The sequence below is a fragment of the Mesoplodon bidens genome, assembly GCF_964165515.1.
Source record: "Mesoplodon bidens genome assembly, chromosome: 18".
NCBI lineage: Eukaryota > Metazoa > Chordata > Mammalia > Artiodactyla > Ziphiidae > Mesoplodon > Mesoplodon bidens.
The window spans coordinates 38204926-38231121 of NC_138175.1; the positions used below are offsets into that span (position 1 = coordinate 38204926).

Consider the following 26196-nt stretch of genomic DNA (forward strand, 5'->3'; position numbering starts at 1 on the left):
GGAGGAATATGCAATGTAGGAGGAGTTGCTGGAGGTGCCTGAGGGAGGAGGCTTCTTTGTGGGCTGCAGACGTGGTAAGATGGGGAGAAGCAGAGACTGAAGGTGCAAGAAAGTGGAGACTGAGGTGAGGGAGGCCTGGTGAAGTGAGAGGGTGGGACCGGGGCCGCAAAGGGTAGGGTTTACTCTGGACCAGAAAAGGGACATTTTTCCCTAGGAGATGGGAAGAAAGGAGGGAAAGTTGGGTAGAGAAACAGGACGTTTGTGTGGTAGAGAGAGGAGGGAAGGTGATCTCAGGGTCCTTAGAGTTAAAGGGGGCAGAGTTGGTGGGGGTTCCTGAGGGCAGGAAGGGACTCTTCTTTAAGCTGATCCACCAGGGAAAGACAAGAATGTGTGGCGTTTTCAGCTCTTCCCTGAGAGTGGAGAGGCTGGGCCCCTCTCTCCTCTCACCTAGAACACCAACCACAGTGACTTACACCACTGGAAATGAAACGGCCCAGTGGGGCCTCTTTGTTGGGTGGGGGTCTGCAGGGGAGCAGAGGGCAGGCTGAATAGCATTTCAAGAAAAGCTCCTCTGATGCCTGGCAGGAGGGGTCGGGGCAGAGAGTAGCTCTATCTCCTCCTGTGCCTTGTGGGAGGGGCTATCAAGGCTCCACTTCTAATGTGAATAACATGCCAGGCCCCGAGGTGTTTTGGGCAGACCTCCTGTGGACAGCTGGACACACAAGCTATCTGAGAGTCCCATGCCTCCCTGCCTCTATCTCCAGAGGCCCTGGAAGAAAAGTCCCTGACATTCCTTTCTCCCAGCCTCCAGAATCCCACATCTTTGTTGAACCCCTGGTCTCCTGTGGGTTCTTAGTTGCTGCCATTGTACACAGAGAAGTCTTTTCTCCAACCTCAGCAAGTTGCAAGAGCCGGCTTGGGCCCTCTGGGCCATTTCCTCCAGCTTGGAGAGGTTTCAGTACTGCTGGGCAGATGGGGGAGGCCAAGGGGTTATGCCAGGCACACAGATGATTCGGACCACCCGATCCAGGATGGGTTCTCCTCTACGTTGGGGTGCATGCGGGTTCCAGGCTCACAGGGCCCACGGGGCCTGGGGTGCAAGGTGACTCAGGGAAGCAGTGGTCTATTTTGTTCCCTGAGCTGGGCTGTGCCATTAGCTACATGTGGTTATTGAGCACTAGAAATGTGGCTAGTCTGATCAAGATGTACTCAAGTACATATGCCTGATTTCAAATACTTAGTACAAAAAGGTCAAATGTTTCATTACTACTTTTTTTATATTAATTACATGTTGAAATTATAATATTTTGGATATATTAGGTCAAATAAAATATACCATTACAATTAATTTCACCTGTTTCTTTTTACTGTTTTTTTAACGTGGTTACTGGTTACTAGAACATTTAAAATGGCACACGTGGTACTCATTTTATTTTTATTCAATCCTGCTCTAGGGAGGATGATGTCCATGAAGCCATTGGTTAGAGGCCCCTAGGTGCAGCTGAGAAAGCAAGGTGCAACCTAAGCCCCATCTCTGCCAGCTCTGTGAGTTGTGAGAAATGGGGTAGGTGGGTTGTGATTGCCAGCATGTCTGGGGGGTGATGGAGGCCAGGGACTGGGCAGGTGTCCTGCGGGTGCTGGGGACAAACAGCCATCCAGTCCCTGGGGTCCTTCCAGCAGAGCACAGTGTAGCTGTGTGCCCCCTTCCAATGCCAGGAAGCCGGCAGCTCGGTACTTGGTATTCTGCATGGATTTCGTGACTGACACAGCAATTATAGGTTTTTGCATTGTTTATGCCTCTCCAAAAGCATAGCTGAGTGCTTTGAACCAGCGGCTAGAAGATGCTCCACTAGGTTTCATTACAATGTGTAGTTGTATTCACCCTTTCAGGCCTCAGGAACCATTGGTACCTCACACAGCTTTGATACTATTCACTTTCCTCATAATTAAATCACTGATTGAATAAAAAAGAAAAAGAAAGAAAACCCAAATTATTTTTCTAAACAGTGATCCATCATGGCTTAGGTTCATTAACATAAAAGCCCCCAAGTCTGTTGCTGTACATTTTCCTGCTCTGATCTAGGGCTTTGTAGCTGCCTTGGTGCCTTGCTGGCCTGGCCTCGAGCTGAGAGATGGAGCCTCCTGCCCTGCCCCTGCTCAAGGCTCTGCAGACTCCAGAAGGGCCAGGAATCTCTGCTGGTGTTCTGGCTGGTGACATTCCTGCTTCACTCTGGGCGTCTGGATTAATAAGAGGTTTCTCCTGCCTGTTCACATGTTCATAGCCCATGAATATTCCTCCTGCTCTGGGTACCTTTGCTCAGAGTTGAGCTGAATGTTTGTGTGTGTGTGTGTGTGTGTGTGTGTGTGTGTGTGTGTGTGTAGTTATTTTCCCTTCCAAATGACACAAAATTCACAAAATGCTGAAATTAAGTAGCTCCTCTCTGGATCTTCTGATTGAAAAATCAATGGGAATGGAGCATTTCTCACACTCATTCCTCCGCTGAGAGCCTCAGCTCCAGTGCAGTAGTCTCCTCAGGTGCCTCATCAGGGGCTGGCTCCTCTGACTGGAGATGGGCAAGCGAATGCAGGCCAGGCTCCCTCTGTATGGGGGCCAGGCACACAGAGCTCACCCAGGAAGCTTCCCTTAGGCAGAAAAACTCACTCCTGTGGGACCTTCTCTCCACCTCCCTTCAGCCTGAGATGTCTTTTTGTTTCACCATTAAGACTAGGGCTTTATTGCAGATTCCCATGAGAGAGCAAACTGGTGTCTTAAATTCACATCATGGAGCAAGTGACCAATCATACCTCCCGTGAGGAAGCCTTAGCAGAGTTGTAAAAATAGGACTAATAATAATAATGATAATAGCAAACACTTCTATAGCTCTTACCAATTTCTAAGACTGTTCTAAATGTGTAAATAGGTTAACTCGCATAATATATCAACTCTATTTATTTATTTAATTGAAGTATAGTTGATTTACAAGAGTGTGTTAGTTTTAGGTGTACAGCAAAGTGATTCAGTTATATATATATATATATATATATATATATATATATACACACACATATATATATTCAGATTCTTTTCCATTACAGACTTTTATAAGACACTGAGTATAGTTCCCTGTGCTGTAAAGTAAATTCTTGTTGTTTATCTATTTTATATATAGTGGTGTGTATCTGTTAATCCCATACTCCTAATTTGTCCCCACCTGTCTTTCTTTCCCTTTGGTAACTGTTAGTTTGTTTTCTATGTCTGTGAGTCTGTTTCTGTTTGTTTGTTTGTTTTAAATTTTATTTATTTTTAAAAATATTTATTTATTTGTTTTTGGCTGTGTTGGGTTTTTGTTGCTGCACACACGCTTTTCTCTAGTTGTGGTGAGTGGGGGCTACTCTTTGTTGCAGTGTGCAGGCTTCTCACTGCAGTGGCTTCTCTTGTTGCAGAGCACGGGCCCTAGGCATGTGGGCTTCAGTAATTGCAGCACGCAGGTTCAGTAGTTGTGGCTCCTGGGCTCTAGAGCAAAGGCTCAGTAGTTGTGGCACACAGGCTCAGTTGCTCCACAGCCTGTGGGATCCTCCCGGACCAGGGCTAGCTAGAACCTGTGTCCCTGCATTGGCAGGCGGATTCTTAACCACTGCACCACCAGGGAAGTCCCTCTGTTTCTGTTTTGTATATAGATTCATTTGTATTAGTTTTTAGATTCCACATGTGATATCGTATCTGTCTGTCTGCCTTTGTCCGACTTATTCTGTCTGTCTGACTTATATCTGTCTGTCTTTGTCTGACTTATTTCACTTAGCATGATATTCTCTTGGTCCATTCATGCTGTTGCAAATGGCAATATTTCATTCTTTTTTATGGTTTAGTAACATTCTCTCTCTCTCTCTCTATATATATATATAATAAATAAATATATATATGTATGTATGTATGTATATCTATCTATCTATCTATATATATATATACATACACACACACACACACACACCCCACGTCTTCTTAAACCAATCATCTGTTTTTGAGCACTTGGATTGTTTCTATGTCTTGGCTGCTGTAAATAGTGCTGCCATGAACATTGGGATGCATGTATCTTTTTGCATTTTGTCTTTTCTGAATATATGCCCAGGATTTGGATTGCTGGATCATATGGTGGCTCTATTTTTAGTTTGAGGAACCTCCATACTGTTTTCCATAGTGCTGTACCAATTTACATTCCACCAACATTGTAGGAGGAATATACAAACTCTTGGAGGTAATTAAATCCCAGTGAGATAAGTAGCAAGGCCAAGACTCAAATTTGCAAGTGCCCTTAACTCATACATTAGGCAGGACATAAAAGCACATGGTAGCTGGAACTGGGATTTTGTGGTGTTGTCAGGACTGTGGAGCTTCAGAATAAACTCTGCAAACCCCTCAAAGTGGATGGAGGTTGGATTCTGTGGGAATGTTAGAGGGGTGTGGTGAGAGGGGTGGACCTGGCTGATTATTTTCTAGCAATATTTAAGCCAGAAAATGGTCATTTCCCCCCTTCAGTTAGCAAATGTAGGGAACTTAGAAAACTGTGTCCTAGAAAGCCAGGTGTTAAAATCAAACATTTGAATCCAACACTTTTAGTAGATTGCATGGTTGTGATAATTAGACTGCTGGGAGTAGGAGTACAGTGCTTAATTAATGTTGATTTTTTAAAAGAAAAATTCAATTGTTAAAGAAAATACAAAAGAATTTGAAACTTGAAATTACCATAAATTAGTAGTACCCCCTTTCTGGAGTAGCTTGCCTTGCAAGATCTTTTTCTTGGTATTTCCTGGGAGAGTTTCCTACAGTCAGACTAGGTAGGAAAGTGGAGTCCTGTGTGGCTTGCTAGGAGGATGGAATTCTGCAGTCCACAGATTGTGGGGATGGGAGTGGAGACATTGCAAGGATCTATCTCTATTCTTAGTCCCCAAATGGGGACCCGCATGAACCACCAGGCAGGTTCCCAGGTGCTAAGTGCACTTCATACTCTCTATATCACTAAAAGAGGCAACAACAACACACCCACTTAAATTTCAAAGGGCATCACTACCCCTGCCTGCATTAGCCCATCAGCACCCCCTCATCCCAATTTTCCCCTCATCATCTTCCTTCCCCTTTCTAATAGAATCTCCAGAGTGATGTGTCTAAAACAACAAAATAATCTCCAAACTTTTCAGGGAGCTCCCCACCACTCTCATGATAAAGTGTACTCCTTAATAGGATGTCTAAGGAGCTTTCTGATCTGACTCTGTATATCTGCCTGCCTCATCCCTCAACACTTGTCACATAGGCTGGACTCCAGCTCAATCCAATTGTGCTCCACCTACAAGTTATTTTTTACTTTTACTTTTCCCTCACCCAGTACTGCTGGTATTGCTGGTTCTACCTATGGATATATTTGCAATCACACCACTTCTCTTTTTCTCTACAACCACCAACTGTGTTCATGCCACTGTCATTTCTCTCCTGGACCACTAAGGTAACATCCTAATGGATCTTCCTACAATCCTTTCTCCACCAAGCAGCTAGAGCAATCTGTCTAGCATATAACTCCCCATTTAAAGCTTCCCAAAGGCTCCCCATGCACGTGGAATGAAACCTTGGCCTCCTGGCCCCTCATGAGATTAGCCTACCCACCTCACCTCCAACCACTCTCTCCTTTGCTCTCTACACTCCACACATGTTGGCTTCCTGTCTCTTCTTCAAATTGGTCTATTCTCTCTTCTTCAAATGGACCAAGTCCTCTCTGCCCTTATACCATTTCCTCTTTTTGATGTGCTCTTCCCCAGCTCTGAGAGGACTGCTGACCTTTATCCTCTAGGCTTTGCCAAAAATGTTTCCTGACCACTGTCTTACTATGCAATCCTTTCAGCCCTCATCTCCATATTCTCTCTCTCATCACGGGATTCACCACAGTCTGTACTTAACTGCTCTGTTTTTGGATTCCTCATTATTTTCCATGAACTCTCTGAAGGCATCTGGCTTGTTCACTACTGCACTCTTGATGCTTAGCTCAGAGTGGCCCTTGATAAACATTTATTGAAGAATGAAGGAATGCTGGACTCCTAATTTTCCCTTTGCTCCCTGCTCTTTCTTCTTCCAGGCCCCTTGGCCTGCTGCTACACTCTTCCTCCCCCTTTAGGCCTTGACATCATTCTCTTGAGAAGTCTTCACTGATGCCTTCAGCTTAAGTTAGATATCCTTGTGTGTGTTCCCACCCCAGCTGTATGCCCTCTATCAAGGTGCTTATCACAATTCATTGTCCTGGCCTGTTTGATTCTCTGCCCATGAGCTCAGTGAGTGCAGGGATGCTAGCTGCCTTCCTCTTTGTTGTACCTCAGAACCTGCACAATGGCTGGCACACAGTATGATCTCATGAATCTAGACCATTGTGCACAAGGTCCCTGGTACGTAATATTGTCTTTTGGTGCTCATTAAATTTTATGCCCTACATCCTTTGACTTTCATACTTGAGCCACTGAACTCAACTCTTGTCTCCTAAAGTGCTCCTTTTCCTCAGAAGACCTACTGTAGCAATTGTTTCTCCTTCCTTCATACTTTATTCCTGAGCATTGGCCCCAGGAAATCTCCTGGGTACAGTATGAGCCATAGGAATTAGCTTTGGTCCTGAAAGAATACCATCCCGGAGCAGGTAGGCTGAATCCATCTGTGTATCTAAATTCACCAGGTGTCTTGCTGTGTGATATGAAGAATGTAAATCCCTTAGTCTCTCTGTGCCTGCCTGAAGTATAGTTCTTTTGTGGTGCTCTTTTCTGTACAAGAGAAAAAGGTAGCTCTTGCCTAAGAGAAGAGTATGAAAAGGAGACTAGCTCCATGTGGGGTTTGTATGTAACATTCTTTTTTTTTTTTTACATTTTTTAACATCTTTTTGGAGTATAATTGCTTTACAATGTTGTGTTAGTTTCTGCTGTATAACAAAGTCAATCAGCTATATGTATACAAACATCCCCATATCCCCTCCCTCTTATGTCTCCCTCCCTCCCACCCTCCCTATCCCACCCCTCTAGGCGGTCACAAAGCACTGAGCTGATCTCCCTGTGCTATGCAGCTGCTTCCCACTAGCTATCTATTTTACATTTGGTAGTGTATATATGTCAATGCTACTCTGACACAGGGAGGGGGAAGGGTAAGCTGGGATGAAGTGAGAGTGTATGCAACATTTCTGAGGACTTTTGGGGTCACTTCGTAAAGTCAGAGTTATCAAAAAAGAGTTTATAACTTTATGGTTATACGTATATTTTCTCAGACTAGCATCTCTTTAGAGAACTACCTCTTTCCCCATTATTCTCAGTCCTTGTGGTCCAGGTGGGGCTCACTCCATCTCCTGGTTACAAGGCATTTGACTCACACCTGGACAATCAGGGTACCATCCCTTGTCAAGTGACCCAAGACAAACCAATTAGAGTCCTCCCAGGACTTCTGCTGGAACTTCTGGTAAAGAAGAACTATCTTTTTTACTAAAATTAGTTCTGTGAGGATGGTGTAAGTCCACAATTATTGGTAGTTGTCTTTGCTACCATGTGGATGAAACTGCTTAGGGAGAATCCATTACTGAGGAGAGTAGAAATAAGAAATGGAGAAACAGAGTCCCTATGACTTTGTCTGAGCCCCTGGATTCATACCCAAAGATTGCATTGCTTTTTGTTATTATATTTTTACTTAGACTAGTTTGAATTGGATTTTTATCATTTTCAACCGCAAGAATGCTGACTAATATAATGGAAGTCTTATATCAAAAGGACACATGACACATGACAAAGCAAAATATATCAGTTAGTAAACAGATAATTAAGCTAATTCAAGAAGAGACTATTTACAAAAGTGTGGATGAGGTGTAGGGAAATCTGATACCAGCTTCATAGGGAGCTCTTATCACCCCCAGATCCTAAGGGAGAAAGGGAGGGAGCAATTGACAGGACCCTGGAAGGAGAGGGCCTGTAGGGAAGCTCTCCTTGAGATGAGTGGTACCTCTATGGAGCCTGAGTGAGGGGGCCACAAGATGCATAACTTGACCTTGCTCTCCTCTTTTGCTGTGCTTCTTGGCTGGGAAGCAGAGGGTATGGGAACCTGCAGTCTTTCACCAGAGAGCTGGGCAAAAAGGATGGTGAGCAGATCTGGAGGAGCCAATGGAAGATATCCAGCCCACATGTAAACCTGCAGAAGAGCCAGGGGAACAACTGGCCCTGAGTGTGGTGCTTTTACACAAAGAGAAGGTGGAGACAGTGAAGCAAAACCATGAAAAATTGTGTGGAGCTAGTTGATGAGCAATTAGCATGCAACATTTGTGGATATTTTGTTGATTCCTCTGATTGTGTAAAAAAAATCTATTGTACATATGTTTAGAAGTATATACCCTTTTTGTAAAATCTTACAAGGTGAAGCAGGTTAGGTTTTTTTTTTTTTAACCATTGATGAAAAATAAAGCACATATGTGAATTTACTGCTTTTTTCTTAACCAGGCAAGTATGCTGAGATTTGTGGTCTAATATATGGAGAACAAATAATGATAATGGTAATGCTTAACATTAGCTGAAGGCTTCTTATGCACCTACTTCCTTATACAATGGTCACAAAACATCAAAGCATAGGTGCTTTTATTTTTCTCTATTTTGCAAGTTGAATAATCTCAGTGGAGTGATAAAACTTGACAGACATTAGTGGTGGAGGTGTATGACATGGAGCCTGAGGTTGTGGCCTCTCTGTCATTCCTTCTAGCTCTCTGGCCAGAGAGCTTTGGCTGGCTCATCCTCTGTGTTTTACCAAACTTGTTGTGAACCATTCTGCTCAGACACAGCCAAGCACCTTGAGAAAGCTGCTAATGGTGGGCTCCAGGAGAGGAGATCCCTTTAAAATCCATAAAGCATAATTATGTCAAGATCATGGCCCATTATATATATGATGCCATCTCATGACACCCTGCCTGACTGTCACTCCAGTGGAAAGGGCCCTCTGTAGTCTCTCTCCATTATCTCCAATAAAGTGAATCTATACCATAGAACACTTACATTATTAGTACCTGGTGATACTGTCTGAATCTTTCAATGAAGTAAAAATGATTATAAATTAAGTGGAACTTCTTGTACCCTTACAGGGAATATATACACACTTAACCCACTTGTTATATCAGTTTTTAGAATCTATTCAAGCATCACAGGAAAGGGTGAATACAGAGGAATTAAATGTGCTTAGACAGGAGGTGAATAGTGAGCAGAGTGCAGCTTCTTCCTGCTCCCACGCACAGCCCACGGCCCCTCTCCATTCCCACTGCTCCCAGAAATGCTGCCGAAATATGTTACTTTTGACAGTTAATTGAAGTTTCGCTCATCAGCAACATTACCCATGGAACTCAAGTGTGAAGCTAGAAGGTGGCAGAAAGAAGCCTGCTATTTGGATCTTTGAGGGAGGGTTTGATTCTTATTCTCTTGTCAGATGTGTGCATTTACATTTAAATGTCTGGGAATAGTAGGTGTTTTGCTATTCACTACTGAAGACACTAAAACATTGGAAAGCGTTCCAGAGAGACCACAGGATGGAATGAAGAAAGCTTTCTACCAGGAACAAAGGGCTTTGGAGTCCAGCCACATCACTGCCCCACAAACTCCTGACCTGGGCAGGCCACTGACTGTCAGACCTCAATTTCCTTGTCTGTGAAATAGAGATGATTGTAGCTGCCCTGTATTCCCACTGCAATGGGCTATACTGGGAATAGAGTGAGATAATAACAGAGAAAACACTTTGAAAAGACAGAGTGAAACACAAGGTATTATTCCTGCTACTCAACCCTGATTTCAGAGAGTTATTTTGAGAAAAATGCTACCAGTCACTAAGGAGCGAGGTGGGGGTGATGGTTGGTGAATGATCAGGGCCTGGGCCCTTAGCTGCCTGTGGGATGGTCCTGGCTGAGTTAAATCTCTCTAAACCTCAATCTCTTTATCAGTAAGAACAGGGTTATCCTACCTAATAGGCTTGTTTTAAGAATTTAATAATAAAAATAAAGGCTGACTTTTATTAGTATATTTGCTATATACAAACTTAAAAATGTAAATGGTCATCAAGTCACTCAGTCTTATTCCATTGTACTTTCTGGGTTTCATGTCATGCTTTTCCTCATTCCAAAATTACAAAACATTAAAAAAATGGTTTCTTTCATTACTTATATGATTTTGTTCATTTAGCTCATTAAACCTTCTAGGATTCAGTTTTGTTTATGGTGCTAGGCATATGATCTAAACTTAACTTTTCCTGAGTGGATGGGAAGTTGTTGCATGTATTTCTTTACACTACCAATTGGGAAGGTCATCTTTATTACAAGCTAAATTTCCACATGGATCTGTTTTTGGGCTGCTAACACTATTCCATTGATCCCTTTTGTTGCTTTTGGCACCAATACCACTCTGTAGAAATTATCATAACTGTAATACTTTGGACAGGTTTTGTGTCATTATTCCTTATTTTCCCTCTGGAATGCTGCCATATTTTCCTTTCCAGAGGAATCATAGCATTTTGTCTTTTTCCTGGAGCATACATCTCAGCATGCTGTGAACTGTCATTGTCCATAAAGTTGGCTTGAGTCCTGCTCTCTGTAAGCTCATCATAGGCTGTACCTCACTCACATATCTCCACAAATGAATAAATGCAGTTCAGTAACTGTTTGTTGAATGGAAAATGCTCTTTGTAACAGCAGGCAGCTCCTGCCCCTTCTAAAGAGGAGATTGTGTTTCTGGTCAAGTTTGCTGCCATGTGCTAGATTTTGACCAGCCCTCCTGTTTGGAATCTGGCACTTTTCATGGTGCCACAGTGCCTGCTTACCATTTTCTCTCAGGCTAGGTGTTGGAGACCTACACTGAGGTCCTATCAATGCTATTCACAATTCTGGGGGCCTGAGCAAATCCCTACAACTTGCTACAAGTGCTGGTTTTTGCAGCTACCTCCTGTCTCTGGCTCTGTGTTATACAAAATAGCCAGTGTTTGACTAGTCACAGGTGTGTGCAATTTCCATTTAGTGACTTGCTTAGTTAAGAGCTGAAAACTTGAGTCTGAAAATTTCTCATTCTGAGTTGCTTAAAACAACAACACAACAACAACCAAAACTCTTTCATAAGAAACAAACATGAAAAAACTAATTATATGGCTTCCACCGACCTGTCCTAACACAAATATTTTTTTTACATCTTTATTGGAGTATAATTGCTTTAAAATGGTGTGTTAGTTTCCGCTTTATAACAAAGTGAATCAGTTATACATAAACACATGTTCCCATATCTCTTCCCTCTTGAGTCTCCCTCCCTCCCACTCTCCCTATCCCACCCCTCGAGGTGGTCACAAACCACCGAGTTGATCTGCCTGTGCTATGCGGCTGTTTCCCACTACCTATCTGTTTTACATTTGGTAGTGTATATATGTCCATGCCACTCTCTCACTTTGTCACAGCTTGCCTTTCCAACTCCCCATATCCTCAAGTCCATTCTCTAGTAGGTCTGTGTCTTTATTCCTGCCTTACACCTAGGTTCTTCATGACAATTTTTTTCTTAGATTCCATATATATGTGTAGCATAAGGTATTTGTTTTTCTCTTTCTGACTTACTTCACTCTGTATGACAGACTCTAGGTCCATCCACCTTACTACAAATAACTCAATTTCGTTTCTTTTTATGGCTGAGCAATATTCCACTGTATATATGTGCCACATCTTCTTTATCCATTCATCAGATGATGGACACTTAGGTTGTTTCCATCCCCGGACTATTGTGAATAGAGCTGCAATGAACATTTTGGTACATGTCTCTTTTTGAATTATGGTTTTCTCAGGGATATGCCTGGTAGTGGGATTACTGGGTCATATGGTAGTTCTATTTGTAGTTTTTTAAGGAACCTCCATACTGTTCTCCATAGTGGCTGAACCAATTCACATTCCCACCAGCAGTGCAAGAGTGTTCCCTTTTCTCCACACCCTCTCCAGCATTTATGGTTTCTAGATTTCTTGATGATGGCCATTCTGACTGGTGTGAGATGATATCTCATTGTAGTTTTGATTTGCATTTCTCTAATGATTAATGATGTTGAGCATTCTTTCATCTGTTTGTTGGCAGTCTGTATATCTTCTTTGGAGAAATGTCTATTGAGGTCTTCTGTCCATTTTTGGATTGGCTTGTTTGTTTTTTTGCTATTGAGCTGCATGGGCTGCTTATAAATTTTGGAGATTAATCCTTTGTCAGTTACTTCATTTGCAAATATTTTCTCCCATTCTGAGGGTTGTCTTTTGGTCTTCTTTATGGTTTCCTTTGCTGTGCAAAAGCTTTGAAGTTTCATTAGGTCTCATTTGTTTATTACTGTTTCTATTTCCATTTCTTTAGGAGTTGGGTCCAAAAGGATCTTGCTGTGATTTATGTCATGGAGTGTTCTGCCTATGTTTTCCTCTAAGAGTTTGATAGTTTCTGGCCTTACATTTAGGTCTTTAATCCATTCTGAGCTTATTTTTGTGTATGGTGTTAGGAAGTGATCTAATCTCATACTTTTACATGTCCCTGTCCAGTTTTCCCAGCACCACTTATTGAAGAGACTGTCCTTTCTCCACTGTACATTCCTGGCTCCTTTATCAAAGATAAGTTGACCATATGTGTGTGGGTTTTTCTCGGGCTTTCTATCCTGTTCCATTGATCTATCTTTCTGTTTTTGTGCCAGTACCACACTGTCTTGATTACTGTAGCTTTGTAGTATAGTCTGAAGTCAGGGAGCCTGATTCCTCCAGCTCCGTTTTTCGTTCCCAAGATTGCTTTGGCTATTCGGGGTCTTTTGTTTTTCTAAACAAATTGTGAAATTTTTTGTTCTAGTTCTGTGAAAAATGCCAGTGGTAATTTGATAGGGATTGCATTGAATCTGTAGATTGCTTTGGGTAGTAGAGTCATTTTCTCAATATTGATTCTTCCAATCCAGGAACATGGTATATCTCTCCATCTGTTTGTATCATCTTTAATTTCTTTCATCAGCATCTTATACTTTTCTGCATACAGGTCTTTTGTTTCCTTAGGTAGGTTTATTCCTAGATATTTTATTCTTTTTGTGGCAATGGTAAATGGGAGTGTTTTCTTGATTTCACTTTCAGATTTTTCATCATTAGTGTACAGGAATGCCAGAGATTTCTGTGCATTAATTTTATATCATGCTACTTAACAAAATTCATTGATTAGCTCTAGTAGTTTTCTGGTAGCATCTTTAGGATTCTCTATGTATAGTATCATGTCATCTGCAAACAGTGACAGCTTCACTTCTTCTTTTCCAATTTGGATTCATTTTATTTCCTTTTCTTCTCTGATTGCTGTGGCTGAAACTTCCAAAACTTTCTTGAATAAGAGTGCTGAGAGTGGGCAGCCTTGTCTTGTTCCTGATCTTAGTGGAAATGGTTTCAATTTTTCACCATTGAGGACGATGTTGGCCGTGTGTTTGTCATATATGGCCTTTATTATGTTGAGGAAAGTTCCCTCTATGCCTACTTTCTGCAGGGTTTTTATCATAAATAGGTGTTGAATTTTGTCAAAAGCTTTCTCTGCATCTATTGAGATGATCATATGGTTTTTCTCCTTCAATTTTTTAATATGGTGTATCACATTGATTGATTTGCGTATATTGAAGAATCCTTGCATTCCTGGAATAAACCCCACTTGATCATGGTGTATGATCCTTTTAATGTGCTGTTGGATTCTGTTTGCTAGTATTTTGTTGAGAATTTTTGCATCTATGTTCACCAGTGATATAGGCCTGTAGTTTTCTTTCTTTGTGACATCCTTGTCTGGTTTTGGTATCAAGGTGATGGTGGCCTCGTAGAATGAGTTTGGGAGTGTTCCTCCCTCTGCTATATTTTGGAAGAGTTTGAGAAGGATGGGTGTTAGCTCTTCTCTAAATGTTTGATAGAATTTGCCTGTGAAGCCACCTGGTCCTAGGCTTTTGTTTGTTGGAAGATTTTTAATCACAGTTTCAATTTCAGTGCTTATGATTGGTTTGTTCATATTTTCTATTTCTTCCTGATTCAGTCTTGGCAGGTTGTGCATTTCTAAGAAGTTGTCCATTTTTTCCAGGTTGTCCATTTTATTGGCATAGAGTTGCTTGTAGTAATCTCTCATGATCTTTTGTATTTCTGCAGTGTCAGTTGTTACTTCTCCTTTTTCATTTCTAATTCTATTGATTTGAGTCTTCTGCCTTTTTTTCTTGATGAGTCTGGCTAATGGTTTATCAATTTTGTTTATCTTCTCAAAGAACCAGCTTTTAGTTTTATTGATCTTTACTATCGTTTTCTTCATTTCTTTTTCATTTATTTCTGATCTGATTTTTATGATTTCTTTCCTTCTGCTAACATTGACTTTTTTTTTTTTTTTTTTTTTTTTTTGCTGTTGTTGTTCTTTCTCTAATTGCTTTAGGTGCCCGGTTTGGTTGTTTATTCGAGATGTTTCCTATTTCTTGAGGTAGGATTTTATTGCCATAAATTTCCCTCTTAGAACTGCTTTTGCTGCATCCCATAGGTTTTGGTTCATCGTATCTCCATTTTCATTTGTTTCTAGGTATTTTTTTATTCCCTATTTGATTTCTTCAGTGATCACTTCATTATTAAGTAGTGCATTGTTTAGCCTCCATGTGTTTGTACTTTTTACAGATCTTTTCCTGTAATTGATATCTATTCTCATAGCGTTGTGGTCAGAAAAGATACTTGATACAGTTTCAGTTTTCTTAAATTTACCAAGGCTTGATTTGTGACCCAAGATATGATCTATCCTGGAGAATGTTCCATGCGTAGTTGAGAAAAATGTGTATTCTGTCATTTTTGCATGGAATGTCCTATAAACATCAATTATGTCCATCTTGTTTAATGTATCGTTTACAGCTTGTGTTTCCTTTTTTTATTTTCATTTTGGATGATCTATCCATTGGTGAAAGTGGGGTGTTAAAGTCCCCTACTATGAATGTGTTACTGTCGATTTCCCCTTTTATCGCTGTTAGTATTTGCTTATGTATTGAAGTGCTCCATGTTGGGTGCATAAATATTTACAATTGTTATATCTTCTTCTTGGATCAATCCCTTGATCATTATGTAGTGTCCTTCTTCATCTCTTCTAATAGTCTTTATTTTAAAGTCTATTTTGTGTGATATGAGAATTGCTACTCCATCTTTCTTTTGATTTCCATTTGCATGTAATATCTTTTTCCATCCCCTCACTTTCAGTCTGTATGTGTCTCTAGGTCTGAAGTGGGTCTCTTGTAGGCAGCATATATATAGGTCTTGTTTTTGTATCCATTCAGCCAATCTGTATCTTTTGGTGGGAGCTTTTAATTCATTTACATTTACGGTAATTATCGATATGTATGTCCCTATTCTCATTTTCTTAATTATTTTGGGTTTGTTATTATAGGTCTTTTCCTTCTCTTGTGTTTCTTGCCTAGAGAAGATCCTTTAGCATTTGTTGTAAAGCTGGTTTGGTGGTGCTGAACTCTCTCAGCTTTTGCTTGTCTGTAAACATTTTAATTTCTCCATCCAATCTGAATGAGATCCTTGCTGGGTAGAGTGATCTTGGTTGTAGGTTTTTCTCCTTCATCACTTTAAATATGTCTGGCCAGTCACTTCTGGCTTGCAGAGTTTCTGCTGAAAAATCAGCTGTTAATCTAATGGGCATTCTCTTGTGGGTTATTTGTTGTTTTTCCCTTTCTGCTTTTAATATGTTTTCTTTGTATTTAATTTTCGACAGTTTGATTAATATGTGTCTTGACATGTTTCTCCTTGGATTTATCCTGTATGGGACACTCTGTGCTTCTTCGATTTGATTAACTATTTCCTTTCCCATATTAGGGAAGTTTTCAACTATAATCTCTTCAAATATTTTCTCAGTCCCTTTCTTTTTCTCTTCTTCTTCTGGAACTTCTATAATTCGAATGTTGGTGCATTTAATGTTGTCGCAGAGGTCTCTGAGACTGTCCTCAGTTCTTTTCATTCTTTTTTCTTTATTCTGCTCTGCAGTAGTTATTTCCACTATTTTATCTTCCAGGTCACTTATCCGTTCTTCTGCCTCAGTGATTCTACTATGGATCCCTTCTAGAGTGTTTTTAATTTCATTTACTTTGTTGTTCATTGTTGCTTGTTTCATCTTTACTTCTTCTAAGCCCTTGTTAAATGTTTCTTGCATTTTCTCTATTCTATTTCCAAGATTTTGAATCATCTTTATTATCATTATTCCGAATTCTTTTTCATGTAGACCGCCTATTTCCTCTTCATTTGTTAGGTCTGGTGGGTTTTTGTCTTGCTCCTTCATCTCCCGTGTGTTTTTCTGTCTTCTCATTTCGCTTATCTTACTGTGTTTGGGGTCTCCTTTTTGCAGGCTTCAGGTTTGTAGTTCCTGTTGCTTTTGGTGTCTGTCCCCACTTGCTAAAGTTGGTTCAGTGGGTTGTGTAGGTTTCTTGGTGGAGGGGACCAGTGCTTGTGTTCTGGTGGATGAGGCTGAATCTTGTCTTTCTGTTGGGCAGATGTACGTCTTGCGGTGTGTTTTGGGGTGTCTGTGGACTTGTTATGATTTTAGGAAGCCTCTCTGCTAATGGGTAGGTTTGTGTTCCTGTCTTGCTAGTTGTTTGGCATAGGGTTTCCAGCACTGTAGCTTGCTGGTCATTGAGTAAAGCTGGGTGTTGGTGTTGAGATGGAAATCTCTGGGAAATTTTTGCCGTTTGATATTATGTGGAGCTGGGAGGTGTCTTGTGGACCCGTGTCCTGAAGTTGGCTCTCCCACCTCAGAAGCACAGCACTGACTCATGCCTGCAGCACCTAGAGCCTTTCATCCACATGGCTCAGAATAAAGGGAGAAAAAGTTGAAAGAAAGAAAGAAAGAAAGAAAGAAAGAAAATAAAAGAAAATAAAATAAAGTAAGATAAAGTTATTAAAATAAAAAATTATTATTAAGAAAAAAAATTTTTTAAGAAAAAAAAAACAGACGGATAGAACCCTAGGACAAATGGTGAAAGCAAAGCTATACAGACAAAATCTCACACAGAAGCATACACATACACACTCATAAAAAGAGGAAAAGGGGAAAAATAATAAATCTTCCTCTCAAAGTCCACCTCCTCAATTTGGGATGCTTCATTGTCTATTCAGGTATTCCACAGATGCAGGGTACATCAAGTTGATTGTAGAGATTTATTCCGCTGCTCCCGAGGCTTCTGGAAGATATTTCCCTTTCTCTTCTTTGTTCACACAGCTCCCGTGGCTCAGCTTTGGATTTGGCCCCGCCTGTGTATGTAGGTCACTGGAGAGTGTCTATTCTTCGCTCAGACAGGATGGGGTTTATAGAGCCGCTGTTTCGGGGGCTCTGGCTTACTCAGGCCGGGGGGAGGGAGGGGCACTATGCAGGGTGAGCCTGTGGCAGCAGAGGCCGGCATAACTTTGCACCAGCCTGAGGCGTGCCGTGCGTTCTCCCAGGGATGTTGTCCCTGGATCCGGGGACCCTGGCAGTGGTGGGCTGCACAGGCTCCCCGGAAGGTAGGTGTGTATAGTGACCTGTGCCCACACACAGGCTTCTTGGTGGTGGCAGCAACAACCTTAACGTCTCATGCCCATCTCTGGGGTCCGCGCTCTTAGCCACGGCTCGCCCCCATCTCTGGAGCTCCTAGAAGCAGCACTCTTAATCCCCTCTCCTCGTGCACCAGCCACAAATAGTTTTGACAGTCGATCTTTTGTGGTAAACTACCAGGCTTGTGAGATGGAACAGGGTTTACAAGGGTCTTGGATTGTCTCTACAAATCCCAGCTTATAAATCGGGATTCCCTTGGCCATTTGATTTCAAGGATTGGTGAGCTTGTCCCTGAAAATAGTAAGGCCTCTTCACATAAATTAGATATTTCTCTGAGTTGTTTCTTTTGTCCAGAAGACCCTAAGGTCAAGATTAGTGTAGACCATTGGGTTGGCCTTGTGGGTCTAAGTTCTAGTTCTTGGAATATATCTTATGGAAGGTACCCTCATAACCTCCAAAAGGTGGCATTTTGCTCTCTTTGTCATTTCCACTAAGTTCAGATCTTTAAAAAAAAAAATCTGTCCTGTCCCCAGAGAGGTTGAATCAGCAATGTGGCAGAGTAAGAGATACCAGCCTTTGTCTCCTAACAACAGCAACAAAAAAAATTAGACAGATATCCATAAATGAAAATATCCCTGGGAAGGCAAAAGAGTCCAAATGAGAGCCTACATTGAAAAAAATATATAATAATAATAAATTAAAAAATTTTAAGATAATAAAAGAATCTACAGCAACACAGTGGAGCAGAAAATGGAGAATAACCACTCAGAAAAAATTGCTAGGGACATCATCTTAGAAGAGATATCTAAAGACAGCTAGGGACAAAGATGAAGGGTTGGGGCCTTTCATCATTAACCACATGGCAGGTGCCAGTGGCTTACTCTGCAGAGGACCCCTGTCAGTCTTTTCTGCTGAGGACCTCAACAGGCCTTACGACAGCCTTGGACACATGCAGTTTTCACAGCAGAGGAGCCTGTAGTGTTCATTGGTGTGGACCTTAATGGCTGTTCCTTGTGCACCCTCACTTAAGATCCCAGCTCTGAGACGGCTTGATGTGCACCTGAGCTCCAGACCCTGGCTCTGTGACTCTTCTGCATGCATCCAGACTGCATGCACTCCAGACTCTGGCCCCACAGTTGCTCCATGTGCATCTGTATCTCAGGCACCAGAGCCAATACTGCTGCAGGCTAACTGGCACCACAGACCTTAGAGTCACTATTGCTCTGCATATTCCTGTGCTCCAGATACTAGCTTCATAGCTTTTTGGAACACCATTGTATGCCTCACACATAATTGACTCTGTGGGCTAGCTGGTGACCTGGACTTTGGAGCCACAATTTCTCCATGAGTGCTTGTGCTAGAGTCCCCAGCTCCACGGCCACTTCATATGTACCTATGCATCAGACACAAGTACTATCAACACTTCAAGTGTGTCCACAATCTGGACCTGGTGCCAAGAGGTATACCCTCAGCTACAGCATCCCCCATGGGAGAAAAAGAGATCAAGTGGTCCCTAGCAGCTTTTGCCTCTGAAGACCCCAAGCCTTTGCTGCTACTGCAGACATCTGTAGCCTTGGTCATTGAGGATGCCTGCAAATTTTTCCAATGCTAACCTCAGCTGACAGAGTTGTATGGATACTATACCACTAGGCCTTCCCTGGAGTTGCCACACTCTACTCAACTGGCACCTTCACACCCACTCCCAGGCTTCCCCACCAAAACCAGTCCATAAAGTGTGGAAGAGGTGACTGCTCTATGAAATGTGCAGACATCACACACAAGACAAGAAACACAAAAGATCAAGGAAAAATGACACTACCAAAGGAACACAATAATCTTCCAATGACTGATTGCAAAGATTTGGATATCTATGCATTGCCAGACAAAAAAAAAATCTAAATAACTATTTTAAGGAAGCTCAGTGAGCTACAAGAGAACACAGAATGACAACAAAATCAGGAAATCAATACATGAACAAAATGAAAATTTCAACAGAGCGATGGAAATTATAGAAGAACCGAAAAGAAATTCTGGAGATGAAAAATACAACAGATGAAATGAAAAATGCAATAGAGAGCATCAATAGCAGACTTGATTGAGTAGAAAAAAGAATCTGTGAACGCAAAGAAGGAGGAGAAAAAAGGAGGAAAAAGAAAAAAGAATGAAAATAGTGAAGAAAGCTTACGCAAATTATGGGACACCACTAAGCAAAACAATACTTGCACTTTGTTTGAAGGAGAAGAACTAGAGAAAGGGGATGAAAGTTTATTAAAGAACTGGTGACTGAAAACTTTCCAAGTCTGAGGAGAAATGTGGATATCCAAGTACATAAAGCTCATAGGTCCCCATACAGATTCAACAAAAAAGAAGACTTCCTGAGACACATTGTAATAAAAATGTCAAAATTTTAAAAAGAGTGATTTTGAAAGCAGCAAGAAAAAACTCTAATATTATTATAAGAGAACCCCCATAAGGCAATAGCAGATTTCAGAACAGAAATCTTGCAGGCCAGGAGAGTGGGATGACATATTCAAAGTGCTGAAAGAAAGAAAAAACTGCCAACCAAAAGTACTTTACCCAGCAACGCTGTCCTTCAGAAATGAAGGAGAAATAAAGACTTTCAGACAAACAAAAGCTGAGGGTGTTTATCACAATGGGACCTGCTTAGTAAGAAATACTAAAGGGAGTTATTTAAGCCAAAGTAAAAGGACACTACTTAGTAACATGAAAACATATGAAAATATAAAACTCACTGGTAAAAGTAAGTATATAAATTCATAATATTGTAATGGTAGTATATAAATCACTTAACTTTAGTGTAAATGTTAAAAGACTAAAGTATTTAAAAAATACTATGGCTACAATAATATGTTATGGCTAAAATAATATAATATACAATATAAAAAGGTGTAAATTGTGACATCAAGAACATGAAATGAGGGTTGATGAAAAATAAAAGGGTAGAGATTTTGTATGCATTAAGTTCTTAGTAGCCTTAAGACTATAGCTTATACACTATTATAACTATAAGATGTTTTATTTAAGCTTCATGGTAGCCACAAAGCAAAAACCTATAGTAGACACACAAAAGATAAAGGAATCAAAGCATACCACTATGGAAGATCATTAAATCACAAAAGGAAGACAGCAAGAGAGGAAGAAACGAACAAAGAAACTACAAAACAGCCAGAAAACAATTAACAAGGTGGCAAAAATAAGTTCTTACCTATCAATAATTAATTTAAATATAAATGGACTAAATTAACCAATTAAAAGATATATAGTGGCTGAACGGATAAAAACAAGACCCACCTACATAATGCCTAAGAAATCTCACTTTAGCTTTAATAACACACATAACCTGAAAGGGAAAAAATGGATAAGCTATCCCATGTAAATGGAAACCAAAGGAGAACAGGTGTATTTATATTTGTATCAGCTAAAATAGACGTTAAGTCAAAAACTGTAATAAGAAACATAGTCATTATATATGATAAAGGAATCAAGTAATCAAGAAGATATAATTGTAATACATCTATGCACGTTTTGCCATGCTTGGCCCCAAATTTCACAGTGACAGAAGCTCCTTTTTTCAGAATCCTGCCCTTTGTATCTCTATCATCTGGCTGTGGATTAATATCCTTTAATATCCTTTGTAATAGACCAGTAACCTAGTAAGTAAAGCATTTTTCTGTGTTCTGTGATCTGCTCTAGCAAATTAATTGAACACAAGGAGCGGGTCATTGGAACTTCCAATCTATAGCCAGCGAGTCAGAAGCACAGATAAAAACCTGAATTTGTAATTGGAATCTGAAGTGGGAAGGGGGCAGTCCTGTAGGACTGAGCCCTTATCCTGTGGAATCTAACATTATCTTTCAGTAGAAGGTGTCAGAATTGAGTTAAATTGTAGGACACACAGCTGATGTTGGAGAGTTGCTTGGTGGTGTGAGGATAAAACCCACATGTTGGTATTGTATGCAGAATTGTATTAACTATGAAAGAAAGAGAGAATACTTAAAATCAGAAAGGAAAGAGGAGGCATTACAACTAATATAGCAGAAATACAAGGATCATAAGAGACTAACAAACTGGACAACCTAGAAGAAATGCATAAATTCCTAGAAAAATAAAACCTGCTTAGACTGAATCATGAAGTTATAGAAAGTAGATTGAATCAGTAATCAAAACTCTCCCAACAAAGAAAAGTCCAGGACCACATGGCTTCACAGGTGAATTCTACCAAACATTTGGAGAAGAATTAATGACAAACTTTTTCAAACTCTTCCAAAAAATTGAAAGGAGGGTATACTTCCAAACTAATTTTGCAAGGCCAACATTACCCTGCTACCAAAGCCAGACAAGGACATTACAAACAAAGAAAGTTACAGGTCAATATCCTTGATGAATATAGGCAAAAATCCTCAATTAAATATTATCCAGCTGAATTCAGTAGCATATTAAAATGGTCATAGACCTCCATCAAATGGGAAGGTACCTCAACATACTAAAGACCATATATGAAAAGTCCACAGCTAGTATCATTCTCAATGGTTAAAAGCTGAAACTTTTCTTCTAAGATTAGGAACAAAGATGTCCACTTGCACCACTTCTATTCAACTCAGCAGTGAAAGTTTTAGCCAGAGCAGTTAGGCAAGTAAAAGAAATAAAACTCATCCAAATTGGGAAGGAAAAAGTAAAATCATATCTGTTAGCATATAACATGATCTTACATATAGAAACTCTAAAGACTGCACCAAAAAAACACACAAAAAAAACAATAAAACAAAAACCCGTGTTAGAACTAATAAATGAATTCAGTAAAATTGCAGGACCAAATCAACACACAAGTCAGTGACATATCTATAACTAAAAATGAACTATCAGAAAGAGAAATTAAGAAAACATTCCTATTTACAACAGCATCAAGAACAACATAATACTTAGGAATACTTACTGAACCAAGAAGGTGAAAGACCTGTACAACTGAAAATTAAAGGCATTGGTGAAAGAAATTGGCGAAATCACAAATAAGTGGAAATATCTCCTGTGTTCATTGATTGGAAGAATTCACATTGTTAAAATGTCCATACTACCCAAAAGTGTCTATAGATTCAGTATAATTCCTATCAAAATTCCAATGGCATTTTTCATATAAATAGAAAAATAAATCCTAAACCTGTGTGTATGAAACCACAACACACCCTGAATAGCCAAAGGAACCATGAGAAAAAAGAACAAAGCTAGAGGTATTACATGTCCTGATATTTTTCTTTCTCTTTTTTTTTTTAGATTTCACATGTAAGTGAGATCATACAGTATTTGGCTTTCTCTGACATATTTCACTTAGCATAATGCCTTCAAGATCTAGCAATGTTGTCATAATTGGCAGGATTTCTTCTTTTTTATGACTGAAAGTATTCCACTGTGTATCTCTGTCTCTCTCTGTCTCTCTCTGTCTCTGTCTCTCTCTCTCTGTGTCTATATATCATTAAAAATTTTTTTAATTTATTTTTTTATACAGCAGGTTCTTTTTAGTCATCAATTTTATACACATCAGTGTATACATGTCAATCCCCATTGCCCAATTCATCACACCACCACCACCACCACCCCTGCCTTTCCCCTCTTGGTGTCCATATGTATGTTCTCTACGTTTGTGTCTCAATTTCTGCCCTGCAAACCGAATCATCTGTACCATTTTTTCTAGGTTCCACATATATGTGTTAATATACAATATTTGTTTTTCTCTTTCTGACTTACTTCACTCTGTATGACAGTCTCTACATCCATCCATGTCTCAACAACTGACTCAATTTCGTTCCTTTATATGGCTGAGTAATATTCCATTGTATACAAGTACCACATCTTCTTTATCCATTCATCTGTCGATGGGCATTTGGGTTGCTTCGATGACCTGGCTATTGTAAATAGTGCTGCAGTGAACATTGGGGTGCATGTGTCTTTTTGAATTATGGTTTTCTCTGGGTATATGCCCAGTAGTAGGATTGCTGCATCATATGATATTTCTATTTTTAGTTTTTTAAGGAATCTCCATACTGTTCTCCATAGTGGCTGTATCAATTTACATTCCCACCGACGGTGCAAGAGGGTTCCCTTTTCTCCACACCCTCTCCAGCACTTGTTGTTTATAGATTTTCTGATGATGCTTATTCTACCTGGTGTGAGGTGGTACCTCATTGTAGTTTTGATTTGCATTTCTATAATAATTAGTGATGTTGAGCAGCTTTTCATGTGCTTCTTGGATATCTGTATGTCTTCTTTGGAGAAATGTCAATTTAGGTCTTCTGCCCATTTTTGGATTGGGTTGTTTGTTTTTTTAATACTGAGCTGAATGAGCTCTTTATATATTTTGGAGATTAATCCGTTGTCCATTGATTCATTTGCAAACATTTTCTCCCATTCTTGGGTTGTCATTTTGTCTTGTTTATGGTCTCCTTTGCTGTGCAAAAGCTTTTAAGTTTCATTAGGTCTCATTTGTTTATTTTTGGTTTTATTTCCATTACTCTAGGAGGTGGATCAGAAAAGATCTTGCTGTGGTTTATGTCAAAGAGTGTTCTTCTTATGTTTTCCTCTAAGAGTTTTATAGTGTCTGGTCTTACATTTAGGTCTCTAATCCATTTTGAGGTTATTTTTGTGTATGATGTTAGGGAGTGTTCTAATTTCATTCTTTTACATGTAGCTGTCCAGTTTTCCCAGCACCACTTATTGAAGAGACTGTCTTCTCTCCATTGTATATCCTTGCCTCCTCTGTCATAGATTAGTTGACCATAGGTGCATATGTTTATCTCTGGGCTGTCTATCTTTTTCCATTCATCTATGTTTCTGTTTGTGTGCCAGTACCATATTGTCTTGATTACTGTAGCTTTGTATTATAGTCTGAAGACAGGGAGTCTGATTCCTCCAGCTCCGTTTTTTTCCCTCAAGACTGCTGTGGCTATTCGGGGTCTTTTGGTGTCTCCATTCAAATTTTAAGATTTTTTCTTCTAGCTCTGTAAAAAAGGCCATTGGTAATCTGATAGGGATTGCATTGAAGCTGTAGATTGCTTTGGAGAGTATAGTCATTTTCACAATATTAATTATTCCAATCCAATAACATGGTATATCTTTCCATCTGTTGGTATCATCTTTAATTTCTTTCATCAGTGTCTTATAGTTTTCTGTATACAGGTCTTTTGTCTCCCTAGGTGGATTTATTCCTAGGTATTCTATTCTTTTTGTTACAATGGTAAACGGGAGTGTTTCCTTAATTTCTCTTTCAGATTTTTCATCATTAGTGTATAGGAATGCAAGAGATTTCTGGCCATGAATTTTGTACCCTGCTGCATTACCAAATTCATTGATTAGGTCTAGTAGTTTTCTGGTAGAATCTTTAGGATTCTCTATGTATAGTATCATGTCATCTGCAAACACTGACAGTTTTACTTCTTTTCCAATTTGTATTCCTTTTTTTTCTTTTTCTTCTCTGATTGCTGTGTCTAGGACTTCCAAAACTATGTTGAATAATAGAAGTGACAGTAGATAGCCTTGTGCTGTTCCTGATCTTAGAGGAAAAGCTTTCAGTTTTTCACCATTGAGAATGATGTTTGCTGTGGGTTTGTCATATATGGCCTTTATTATGTTGAGGCTGGTTCCCTCTATGCCCACTTTCTGGAGAGATTTTATCATAACTGGGTGTTGAATTTTGTCAAAAGCTTTCTCTGCATCTATTGAGATGCTCATATGGTTTTTATTCTTCATTTTTTTAAATATGGTGTATCACATTGATTGGTTTTCGTATATTGAAGAATCCTTGCATCCCTGGTAAAAATCCCACTTGATCATGGTGTATGATCCTTTTAATGTGCTGTTGGATTCTGTTTGCTATATTTTGTTGAGGATTTTTGCATCTATGTTCTTCAGTGATATTGGTCTAAATTTTCTTTTTTTGTAGCATCTTTTTCTGGTTTTTGTATCAGGGAGATGGTGGCCAGATAGAATGAGTTTGGGAGTGTTCCTCCCTCCACAATTTTTTGAAAGAGTTTGAGAAGGATAGGTGTTAGCTCTTCTCTAAATGTTTGATAGAACTCACCTGTGAAGCCATCGGGTCCTGGAGTTTTGTTTGTTAGAAGATTTTAGATCACAGTTTCGATTTCATTAATCGTGATTGGTCTGTTCATATTTTCTATTTCTTCCTGGTTCAGTCTTGGAAGTTTACACCTTTCTAAAAATTTGTCCATTTCTTCTAGGTTGTCCATTTTATTGGCATAAAGTTGCTTGTAGTAGTCTCTTAGGATGCTTTGTATTTCTGTGGTGTCTGTTGTAACTGTTCCTTTTTCATTTCTAATTTTATTGATTTGAGTCCTCTCCCTCTTTTTCTTGATGAGTCTGGCTAATGGTTTATCAATTTTGTTTATCTTCTCAAAGAACCAGCTTTTAGTTTTATTGATCTTTGCTATTGTTTTCTTTGTTTCTATTTCATTTATTTCTGCTCTGATCTTTATGATTTCTTTCCGTCTGCTAACCTTGGGTTTTGTTTGTTCTTCTTTCTCTAGTTCCTTTAGGTGTAACTTTACATTGTTTATTTGAGATTTTTTCTTGTTGCTTGAGGTAGGCTTGTAT

General features: G+C 39.8%; 1 pseudogene across 1 annotated transcript in view; it reads right to left on the reverse strand.

Moving 5' to 3' along the window:
- Positions 1–2489: 2489 nt before the first annotated feature.
- The window catches only part of LOC308605729 (zinc finger protein 541-like), a 123348-nt pseudogene continuing 99641 nt past the window's right edge, over positions 2490–26196 (reverse strand). Inside the window, exon 17 of the transcript in view lies at positions 2490–2564. The product of the transcript in view is annotated as a zinc finger protein 541-like (transcript). The remainder of the gene's footprint in view (positions 2565–26196) is intronic.